This window comes from Zalophus californianus, chromosome 11 (genome assembly GCF_009762305.2).
Source record: "Zalophus californianus isolate mZalCal1 chromosome 11, mZalCal1.pri.v2, whole genome shotgun sequence".
Classification (NCBI taxonomy): Eukaryota; Metazoa; Chordata; class Mammalia; order Carnivora; family Otariidae; genus Zalophus; species Zalophus californianus.
Genome location: NC_045605.1, coordinates 55,454,169 through 55,466,125, shown reverse-complemented (window position 1 = coordinate 55,466,125; position 11,957 = coordinate 55,454,169). Strand labels below are relative to the sequence as shown.

Genomic DNA, 11,957 nt, shown 5'->3' with positions numbered 1-11,957 from the left:
CGAAGTCCTCCTTGAAAGGGGGGGGGGAGTTGGGGGGACATGGAACGTAGGTGTCTTTAAAATGGGGACAAAGTGGTGCTAAAGGCAGGGTGGGGAGGCCCGGCCCTCGGGCAGAAGACCCGTGAATTCTGGGGCAGGTCAGCTCTGCCCGGGGCTGCAGCTTCACATCCGCGAAAGCGGCGGGGACGAAGCTCCGTGGGCGAGGGTGGGACCGTCACACCGCGCCTGCCGTGGGGGCATTGCCCTGCACACCCCGCAGCCCTGGCCTCCAGCGAACCCTGGGGAGAGGGGAAGCCCCGCGGGCCCGCGGCCCTCACCTAAACCCAGCCCCCTCCGGAGGCTCCCAGCCCGCCGCGCCACCACGTGGCCACACGCGGCCAGACACCCCCGGTCTGAGGGGTTGCGGGGCGAGGCCCAGGGCCCCTGGAGGCCACAGCGGACCTGCCCAGCACTTCCATCCCCTAGCCCCATGCCTTCATGCTGCTACAGTCTGCCCTCCTGGGATCCAGGGGCCGAGAATGGGGACATTAGAACCTTACAGAAGTAAAGAGATGAATGCAAAGATTCCATTCTAGAGTTCACAGAAAAGGATTAATTTAAAATCTTGGGTGCATCACGAACTAGTTGTGTGACTTTGGCCACATCACTTTACCTCTCCGAGCCTGCAGAAGGGGGATGGAAATATCTCCCTCCACGGGATTGTACGAGTAAATGAAGTAATGTTTGTAAAGAAGCGTAGTGCGTGCCCGGCACAAATAAATGCTTGGTCCCAGCTTCACCGAACCACAGAATTAGGAGATAGATTACAGAATCAGGTAGTCTTAGACTCATATTTCAATAACTGACTCAGGACTGAAGAATGTCATAAAGGTTCCGGATTGTAGAGCTGCAGAACAATACTCTAATGCACAGGATCTTCGCTCTGGGTGCCGAACATAGAATAGGCCTCGAGCACACGTCAGTTGAGTTTTAGGGATGGGCAGACAACTGAGGCACAGTTTGTCATCATGGCACAGACTGGCTCCCACACATTTCCTTGCATTCCACTAACAACACAGCTGTCACTCACTGGACACATGTCCCACGCACTTGGTGTGCAAATACCATTTTCTTCCTCACCACAACGGCCCCAGGTAATATTGTCACCATACAGATGAGGATACCAGCCTGGGCCTGGCTTCATCTGACCAACGGTGAGTCAATCTTGCGTGTCCTACTTCAGTGGCTGGCCCAGCTGTGCAGATCCCACACGTCAGAGAGCAGAGGTGCTCTGAGAAATCGAAAAAAACCCTGGGATTCCATCTCTTTTTCTGTTGAAAATAAATCCGGGAAGTTATGCAATTCTAAGTACTTCCAATCAGACCGCTGGTTCTACATCATAGAGCATGAAAAGCCGAAGATCAAAGTCAAAGTCCTCCCCCCTCCCCCCTCCCCCCTCCCCCATGACCCTATTTCACAAATGCGGAGCCTAAGGCCTAGAGAAGATCAGCGCAAGTTCGCATGCCAGGTGACCAGGATAATTTGTGGGACCCAGTGTAAAATGACAATAAGGAGACTCATTCAAAATTATTGAGAATGTCAAGATGGCAAGAGCAGAGCATTAAACCAAGCCCAAGGCCCTTCTAAGGTCCCACTGCCCATGAAGCCAGCCCCGTTGTGCTTTAATCACACCATTTACAGAGAAGGAAGGAGCAAACACCCAGTGTTGGGCAGGATGGCAGAAGAGAGTCTGTAAGTTTGTATGTAATGTCATCCCTCTGGGAGCCAATTATTCTTTCAAACCCGGGCATTTCCCTCCATGGGGGTTATCATACCACCCCTGATGTCCCCAGATTGTCATGGCCAAAGGACTCTCAGAGAGGACAGGTGAAGATACAGATACTAGGACCCACCAGCTGCTTCCAAACCAGCCACGGGAGGTTTCTGTGCACAAGACCGCCAAGCATGCCTGGGACAGAGGCCTGACTGCTCCTACCTAATGTCCACCACGACAGGAGAGGTCCTCACAGGCTAATAGGGCCTTGCCCATCAGTGCTCAGTGTTCTGTGTTGGCTAATGCTCACGAGAGAGCAAATGTTCACTGATACCTAATATCTATCGATACCTAATGTCCATCAGTGAGAGCCCCCACCAACGGCTGATATCCACCAAGGGAAAATGTCCAGTGGCGGTAACGTCCACTATTGCTCAGCAAATACCAGTGTTTGCGGACAGCTAATTGCAATGATAACTGCTCTATGCATCGATATCTAATGTCAGTCCATAGCTCAGCATCTGGCAACAGCAAATGGCCATCCAGTGAAGTCACGTGTCCTGTGTTTATTCTTTTATTTATTAAAGTGCCAGCGGCTGTATTTATGGATGTGATTGTGTTTGTTGGGCCAAGCAGGAAATCCTTCCTGGGTTTCCTGTTCAATTCCAAAAGTGGTTTCTTATTTTATTTTGCATACCTGTTAGTCAAAATGTTCTGAGTTAGGAATACACTTTACGTTTCTCAATATATACACGTATGTATGTGTAACATGTATATGTAATTATTATACACCCGATACAAGAAGACAGAGAAAAAGAGAACATGGTTTTAGAACAGAAGTGTCAAGCCAAGAAAAAAATGCTCTAACGAGTTGCTTCTTAGAAGCAGCAACATTTTCCAAAGTTGAGCGATGGATCAAGGTATCAGCCCTCCTGCTCAGGTGAAGACAGACAAAAAGCCAGGTCCCCTAATAAGGTTAAGGACCTGACACAGGGCCCCTTAAAGCTCTGTAACCATCAGTGAAGGCACAGGCTTGAAGCCCAGCTTTGCTGCTTACAGCTAAGTGGCCTGGGGTAAGCCCTTTAATCTCTCTGTGAGCCTCAGTTTCTACATCTGTGAAATGGAGTTGGTAAGTATCTTACAGGCTTGTGGTGGGGAGTAAGCGAGCCAACATCACAAAACACTTAGACTAGTGTCTGGCATAGAATCAGTAATAATAAATAATATAAAATACTATTGGCTTGAAATTCTTTCTTTGTCAAACTTAGAAGCATGCTATGACTCAAAATACAGGCAGTTTCTTTCAAGGGCCATCGACTCTCAGCAGGTGACCTCATAGAAGGTGTTATGCTCAGGAATTTGGCTGAAAGGAGGTTCTTCCCTCTGCCCCAGTACATTTCAAAATTGCCCTCACCGTATAATTTCTTCCGGACCCAACACTCATAAGGGAACAGTGCTTAGGAAAGAGCCTCCTAACCATCCTCCTCGGGTCTGGCGGTCACAGAAGGAATGGCCAACCTGCTGTGATTTGAGATGTAGGGAAAACCTCCTACTCTTGGCACTGTCCCTGACAGTCTCACTCTGCCTAAAATTCCACCATTATTCTCCAGCTTAAGCTATGGTGATGAACAAGGGTCTGTGCGGGAATTAGGGCGTCTGCTAACTACTGGGGAGCAAGGGGTACCTGACCGCTGTCTTCAAATGTGATATACCCTAAAAAATGGTTTTAAGGGGCTACATTATGATGGTTGCTGAGACGATGGTGCTAGAGGCCAGATCGTGAGATCTATCAAGTAAGTAGTTGAAGGAGGGCGCCTGGGTGGCTCAGTTGTTAAGCGTCTGTCTTCAGCTCAGGTCATGATCCCAGGATCCTGGGATCGAGCCCCACATCGGGCTCTCCGCTCAGCGGGAAGCTGGCTCTCTCTCCCTCTCCCACTCCACCTGCTTGTGTTCCCTCTCTCGCTGTCTCTCTCTCTCTGTCAAATAAATAAATAAAATCTTTAAAAAAAAGAGAGAGAGAGAGAAGGTAGTTGAAGGAGAAGTTCTCTTACATGTGCAGCCTTCTCTACCAGCCAGTGTGATGTCCTGTTCTATTGAAGACCCCCACGACCCAACTCCTAGTATCATCACCCTTCTTTTCGGATCTCGATTGGATCCAGATTTGCTTTAATCAACAGCACACAATAGAAGTGACTCAGGGTCAGTTCCTACGTTTTGAGAAGGCCTGGTAAGTTTCACTTTCACAATCTTGGGAGCCGGGAGCTGCCACATGTGGAGTCTTGTGAGACCATGTAGAGAAGCCGTAAGGCCATATGGAGAGAGAAAAGCTCAACCATCCTGCAGCCCAGCAAATCTTGGACCCCAGCTTAACAGGCCAGTGACCCCAACAAAATCAGCAGGAGAAGAACCAGCCAGGGGATCTCAGCCCTGCTTGTAGAATCCTAAGCAAATAAAATGATTGTTATGCTAAGCCATTATTCTTCAGAGTGGGTTCTTCCATGGCGATAAATAACCAAAACAATCAAGTCGTAGGCTCCAGAACCGCCAGTTTGGGTAGGGAGTGGCGGGTACCAGGCAGAAAGGCACAGTTGAGAGGAAACTCATGTACCAGGCGTTCTCGAGTTTATGAAGTGCCGCCCTGCACGTGAGCTCATCTCTTGTTCTGTGTGTGTCTCACGGCCTCCCAGGGGCCTGGCCAGTCTTCCCTCAGCCTCACACTCTCCTCCCAGCCCCTTACCCCAGCCCAGACCGAGGACTTGCAGGTCCCCAGACAGACGCACCTCTCAAGCAGGCCCTTCCCCTTGTCTCACCTCTGGTGCTAGCTCAGACCTGGAAGAATAAAGACCTAACCCCCCTGTCCGGCTAACAGGACTTCCCTGTCCCCCAGCAGCTTTCCTCCAGGCAGCGGGACTTCCGTGAGGGGCACCAGGGCTGGGGTGAGGCCAGTCACAGGCGGCGGGGGGGGGGTGGGGGGGCCACAAGAGGGACGCCGCTCTGGAATGCAGCCCCCCACCCCCACCCTGCACGGACCCTGGGAAAGGCGGAGCTTTTTGTTTCTTCCCACAGACTGTGGGCAAAGTCATACTTAGCACAAGCTTTAAAAATACTCTCCCCACACGCAGACACAAACCCTGTAATTCCCTTGACTTGCCCCACCCACCAGCTAAATCCAGCGTCGTGTGTGGACATGTGAGAAGTGGGTAGGGACCAGGATGGGTGCTTGCAGGGAATGTTCTCTCGGGCTCTGAGCAGACCTCTCGGCAGTGGCTACACAGAACTTCCCTTCGCTAACATGTTTTAAAGACAAGAACACCCTCAAAGGACTGGGGGAGGGGGCAATAAACGCTTCCCTGTCCTCACACCCACCAGCCTGATTACCTCCCACTTACCCTTCCTATCTCAGCATCCATGCCCCCACCTCCCCACATCCTTCCCCAGGTGAGGTTAGGTGTTCCTCCTCTGCGTCAGCCCGCTACCTCGCCTTCCCTCCAGAGGGACACTGATCCCATTTATTTTCTGTTTATTTTTCCAGCTCACGCTTTACACTGAGGGCAAGAACTGTGCCTACCTTGCTTCCCAAAGGGTCCCTGGCACCCAGGCTGGCACGTAGTTGCTTGTCAATACATTCCTGAAAATCAATAGATGTGTCTGTTGCATCCATATTACTGACAGTGAAGTGGAGACCCAGAGAGGTTAAGTGATTTTCCCAAGGCTGCACAGCAAGCTCATGGCCAACACCAGCTCTTGAGACCTCCAGTTCCTCTGCAATAGGAACCTCCCTTCCCTCTCCCCTCCTCTCTACCTCGGGTGGCAGCTGTGTGCTTCTGCCTGAAGCTGGGATGGGGAAGGAGTCCCCTGCGAGGGTCCCCCTCCAGCTCCTTGACAGGGAACCGCCTCTGCTCTGACTCTCCCCAGGGTGACTAGGTCTGTGCTCTGCTTCCCCCATGCCCCACAGCAACCCTATGGGCGATGGAAGGGCGAGTTCCCCCTCCTCTGAGCCTGCTTCCCCAGCTGTAACACAGCCTCCAAGATCAAGGGCTCCTTCTAACAGAGAGTCTGTGAACCCCCCATGAGAAAGACTAAAGAAGGCTGTCGTGCCTGCCCCATCGTGCTTGCAGCACAGCACACGGCACAAAACTTCACCAGAAAGACCCAGAAATCTCATTTTCTTCAAATGCACCAAAATTTCACTTCAATGTTACATAAGTTTCTAACGTGTGTGTGTGTGTGTGTGTGTGTGTGTGTGTGTGTGTGTGTGCGCACGCGCGCGCATGAATGGTAGTGGTGGTAGTTTTCAGGTTTTAAAAACAAACAAATCCAGATGATTCTACTGCATAATCAGGTTTGGGCAACATTTCAGAGTTTACACAGAGCTTACCCTTCACACCCATACCTCATTTGCTCTCCACAACCTTCTCATGAGGAAAGCAGGGCAGGGCTTGCCACTAACCCGTTTCACAGATGGGGAAAATGAAGCCCAGAGCGTAGGTGGCAGAACCTGGGACTTGTACTCAGAAGCTCTAGTCCCATTTCTGTTCTCTTCCCACTCCACGTAGAGTGATTCCGTTTCAAAAACAAAAGGAAAAGAAAAAGGAAAAGAAAAAAAGGACGAAGGTAATTACTTTGTTGAGAGACCTGCCCAAAGGGCTTGCTTAGCCCTGGCAGGGAGCCAAATCATTTGGTGGGAAGCCCATTTTCTAGGAGATGGGGGTGAGAGGTGACAAGAATAATAAAACCCTGGGACAAAGGCAACAGGATGCTGAGAGAGTGATGCAAAGGATTCGGGCGGCCCAGGGGGTGAGCGTGCAGGCCTCAGTGCTCAGGGTCCACCCCCACACACTTGGAAGCCCCACAGTTGTCAGAAAGATGCCACAGCCCCGGCCAGTGGGCATCCAGGGGTGTTCCAACCCCAGCCCTATCCCTGGCGGCTCCCGTGGACTGCAGTAGAAGGTGGCAAATGGCTACCTAAGCGGGGCTGGAGCTTGAGTTCCCATCTGACAGAGGGGGTGCTGGGGATCCGTGCAAGCATTGAGGTGCTGGCGGAGCCAGGGGCAGAAGCCCTGTCTCTAACCTGTCAGTGCCGTCCCTACCAGAGGGCCAGGCCAACAGCACGCCCCTTGCCTTTCCCCACCCCTTGGCCCCCTTTCCTTACACCCCTGTTCCTGGTGTTGATGCTCTAGTCCCAGGCCTGGGGCACAGGGGCGTGGGGGGCTGTTGAGGCAGCCCCACGAGGAGAGAGCAGAGGGGGAGCTCGGACAAGTAGAAGTCTGTGTGAGCAGTGGTTGTTGGCAGTCACCAAGGACCGCATTGCCTTCACATCTTCCCCTCTGGGAAAATAACTTCCAATCTTTAAAAACTAACATTTATTCAGGTGATTTTTTTTTAATTCACCAAATAGTTGTTGCTTATATATTGACTTACTTCATTCTCACTATGCCGAAAGATGTTTGACAGATGAGAAAACTGAGGCTCAGAGAGATTACCTGATTTGCCCAAGGTCACACAGGAGGTAAGTGACAGATTTCAGATTTTTTTTTTTTTTTAAGGAAGCTCTACGCCCGATGATATGGGGCTTGAACTCATGACCCCGAGATCACGAGTGCATGCTCCACCAACTGAGCCAGCCAGGCACCCCCAGATTTCAGATTTTAAAACCAAGTCTGTCTGACTCTGGAGCTGATAAATAAACTAAGTGCATAGATGGGAAACACATGCTAACCATACAGAATCAGAAACAGAGAATCCTAGAGTGTCAGCCTCCTTGGCTCTTCCTCACAGTAGCCGAGACTGGGGTTTGGTGGGGACCTTGGAAGGGACTTGAGGTCCTGCGGCCGGTGATCCAGCTGCTCTGATCTGGGCTTCAGCCCAATCCACCGACCTGTGAGCAGGGCCAGTCGGGAGCAACGTCCAGTCACCCCTGCTTGGTTGTTCTACTGGCCAAGGGCAGTTACTCTGGGCTTGGGAAGCCCCCTCAGAGAAAGGCCCTGTGGGCCCAAGCCTTCATTCTTCCCCTTCTTAGGTAACCTGCTCAAGCCACCCACTCGAGTAGGCCTGGATTTGAGCCCAGGTCCTCTGACCTTCCTGTCCAGGCCTCCTCCCTGCCCATCCCAGGGTCTTGTTCAGTATCAGGTGTACCCAGGGCATCTCGTGGGCCATTGCCAATTGTGGATGAGGCTATGGCATAGTCCCAGGTCCCATGCCCATGTCCGTGGCACTTTTAACAAGGACCTCAGAGATTTAACTAAAAATGTCCGGTCATGTGGGGATACCCAGGCACGAAGGTAGGTCAGCAGGGAAAGTATTTAGCCTCTGGGATCGGGGTGGCAGGGCAAGCTGGGGCACCGTGCATCCCAGCTGCTCCTGCCACTTTGTAGCTGCAGCACCCCAGCCAAGACGTTGGAGCTCCGGGTCCCTCACCAGAGAGCAGGGATACCAACCCTGTTTGTAGCACATCCACACCACCCTCAGAGACCCCTCACATGGCCTGGCACACTGGGGGGCCTCGGGGAGCGCCAGCAACGTCCTCCACTTCCCAAGGCTGAGATTCAGGGCGCATGTCCCAGGATCAATGCCTGTTGGGTTTGACTGGGCAGTGCTGGTACCACACTGGTACATAAACCGTCACTCTCTGTGTCACTAGGCCTAGTGGGGACCCCAGGGAGGCTTGGGTCATTATGTCATTGACGCCCAGCCGGGGGCACTGATAAGACCAATTAATGTGACCTGTACTCTGAAATTACAGAGGAAAAGGAACTAAAAGTAACCACGCGATCAGTAATGCCTATCTTCCTCCCGAACAGTGTGTAAAATTTCAGAGCAATTGCATGTCCGTGCAATTTTGACCTTAACAAAAAGCTTGTGAGTTGCTAGGATGGCATTGTTAGCTCCTTTTACAAAAGAGAAAACCGAGGGTCGGAGAGGAGGTATGCAGTTTGTCCAGGGCCATACATGCGGTGTCAGAGAAGAGAGTAAACTCTGGGCCTGGTCCCCTGGCCTGGCAAGAACTGGTAAGTGGGAAGACACGGGGAAGGAAGGAAGGACTTGGGAGGACAGGATCCTCCTGTCTGCCCGCCCCCAGAATTGCCCTTAGTAATAAAAGAATACGCAAACGAAGACACTGTGGATCCCATTTGCACTGTTGTTTTGTTTCTAGGGGGTGGTGTCTCCTTAGAGGACAGGGTGGGAAAATAGGCTGCCTCATGCCCGGCTCAAGAGAGAGAACTTCAGCACAACTTTGCTGAAGAGCAGTTTGGCAATACGTACCCAGCGTCCTATAATGATTTCAAAATAAAAATTGTAAATGAAGCTGCAGCCCCAGCTAGGGAGTGGGTAGTGGCAGGGAGGGGGCCTGAGGGCCCCCCCGGGGGTGGACAGGACAGTAATATCCTATCCTATTGATTTGGGGGCTGGGTACACAGACGAGTTGTGACATTCAATGAGCTGTTCCCTTTGATACATGTGCTTTTCTGTATCTATATTAAACTTCAGTACAAAGGGGTTTTTTAAGGCTAAACCTACAGAAGAACATTTAAAGATGTGAGGCGATGTCCATACATATATATAAATATCTTAAGTAGAAAAAAAAAAGTAGGGCACAAAATAGTATATATTATTTGACACAATATTTGGTTTAAAATTATATAAATATAGAGGCGCCTGGGTGGCTCAGTCGGTTAAGCCTTAGACTCTTCGTTTTGGCTCAGGTCATGATCTTGTGGTTGTGGGATCAAGCCCCACGTGGGGCTCTGTGCTCAGCACAGAGTCTGCTTCAGATTCTCTCTCCCTCTCCCTTCTGCTCTCTCTCTCTCTCTCAAGTAAATAAATAAAATCATATAAATGTAAGGGCACCTGGCTGGCTCAGTTGGTGGAGCATACAACTCTTGATCTCAGGGTCGTGAGTTCAAGCCCCACATTGGGCATGAAGCCTACACAGGTAGATAGATAGATAGATAGATAGATGATAGATAGATAGATAGACAGATAGATAGATAAAATTATATAAATGTGTGTATGTGTAGAGAAGTGACTAAGAAGATATGCCAGGTTGCTAACAATGGATGTCTCTGTCTGGTGGAATTAACACCTCATCTAAACTCACTTCTTGGCCTGTATTTTCCATATTTGCTATGATAAAGATGTATCACTTTTGAAAAAACACGCACAGAGTTGTTTTAAAAGCTAGCCTTCGATATTTGTAGGGAATTCCCTAGCTTATAAATATTTTTTAATAACCATGTTCTTAGAAAGATCCACAGGACAGAGATGATTATTCCCCCTTCAAAGATCAGGGAACAGTAGCCCAGGCGGGGAGCCACTTATCCAAGGCCTCACCACAGTCACCCATGGAGGGCAGGCTAACCTCAGGTCTCCCAGCTCCCACGCTGAGCTGTCCCCCTTACCTGCTAACATGGCAAAAGACCATGCTGGGCACAAAGGGACTGTGAAGGTAACTGAAATCATAGCTGTCTGAGTTGGACTTCACATCTCATTCAGTCCAATCCCACCATCTCCAGAATGAGACCACCTGGTCTCTCCTTGCATACCTCCAATGACAGGGGACTCGCTGTCTCCTAAGGCAGCCCCTTCCATTCTAGAGACGCTCTATGCTCAGTGCGTTGCCCAGCATTTTCATCGACCTCCACCTTCCTTCACCCATTTTCATCCTGCTCGTTGGGCTACAGGAATCCATATGATCCCTCTCCCTTGTGGCAGTCCTGTGGAATTTGGGAGACAACAATCTGTCCCTGTCCCTCACTCCTAATGATAAGACTTTAAGCTTCTAATTTTCTAGACCCAGACCCTGAGACCCGGCGAAATTGAATAACTCACCCAAGGTCACACAGCGATTTCAATAGATGCTTACTGATTATCTGCCATGGTACAGCACATCCTGTTGACTCTGCTGATGTGGCTGGAGCTACCTGGACACTGGGGGACAACCTGGGATCCCCTTTTCGGGAGTGGGGACTGGAAAGGAGACATATCTCGGTGCCAAACCTGCTTCCAGGTCCTCTGGGAGCCATAATCCCCCTCCCCCCACCCCGCACACACCGGAGAGTCTGCATGCGCTCCACCCACACGCTTCGCTGCCCGGAACTGCTCCCAGGCCTCCCACATCCCTCGGATGCCACCGGAAGTGCCAGCTCTCCTCTTGTAGTGCCGAGGAAATGAGTCAGGTGGGAGGGGCTGAGGAAGGGAACGTGAGGAAGGAAGGAAACAGTTCCTGTTCTCTCACAGGGGGCTCTGAGGTGACCTTGAGCAAGTCACTTCTCTTGGGATCTCAGCTTCCTCATTTGCCCACCAAGGTGCAGGTCCTCACCCTAAACCAAATCCTCGCGCATCCTGCTGTGAGGAGCTGGTAGGAGCCAGGCTAGGGGAGGGCTCAGACAGATCAGGGACCCGGGATAACCGAGGGGTGCAGGAACTAGGGCTGTTTAAAGTGACCCGAGACCCTCCTTTCTTCCCTTCTCATTCATTCAAGCCTCCTCTCTTGGCCAAGCCCTGGGCCAGGCACTAGTGAGAGAGAGATGCATCGGCCAGGGTACCACCCTCAGGAGCCCATGACGGCATGGGGGAGGAGGGGCAGGAGGCAGGTGGAGAAGGGGGTCAGAATACAGGCACGTACACCAACGTCTGCGGATGATAACGAGAAGCTCGGGGCACCGCGAGAGAATCCGGAGAAACGGAATCCGCTCAGTCTGCAAGATGCAAGCAGGAGGTGGTGGCCTCTGGCTGGACTTTGAAGGAGGACAAATAGGAGCTTTGGCCGGTGGACAAGACGGAGAAGGGCATAGAGCAGAGGCGTGGATGTGGGAGGGCCTCCCCTCCTGGGGAGAAGAGTTTTCTAAAGATCCCTGTAAAAACTCCCCGTGAAGGAGCCGCCTCTGTTTGCCAGGCTCCGGAGAGACAACCTGAAGCAGAGAACAGAGAAGCTGGAATAAAAGGCCTTTCAGGTCTTTCTAAGGTTGGCGATTCTGAGCTGACCCCGATTAGAAGGAAAGCACAGTGTCACATTTCAGGACTAAAGAAGGATCTCGAGCCGAAGTTACAGGATTACAAAACCCTCCGTGGAATCCCTATGCCTTTGCCGGGGCCTGTCCTGGCCTGGGGGCCCTCATCTTCCCAGAATTCAGCTCTCAGCAACCTGTTCTGAAGTCCCCCGGTGAGGGCCTGGGCCCCATACCTCCTGCCAGAAGAAAGACCT

The 11,957-nt window shown here is 51.4% G+C and overlaps 1 long non-coding RNA gene across 2 annotated transcripts; it reads right to left on the bottom strand.

Annotated features, from left to right (window-relative positions):
• Positions 1–596: 596 nt before the first annotated feature.
• LOC113915137 lies at positions 597–11,332 on the bottom strand. 2 transcript variants are annotated; one of them, XR_003517593.2, is made up of 4 exons: positions 11,073–11,332; positions 10,583–10,720; positions 10,297–10,467; positions 597–1,310 (listed from the first exon to the last, which is right to left on the bottom strand). It is a non-coding gene; the product is annotated as an uncharacterized LOC113915137 (long non-coding RNA). The 2 variants fall into 2 exon arrangements; XR_003517592.2 differs by lacking the exon at positions 10,297–10,467 and adding an exon at positions 5,322–5,381.
• Between the last annotated feature and the right edge of the window lie 625 nt (positions 11,333–11,957).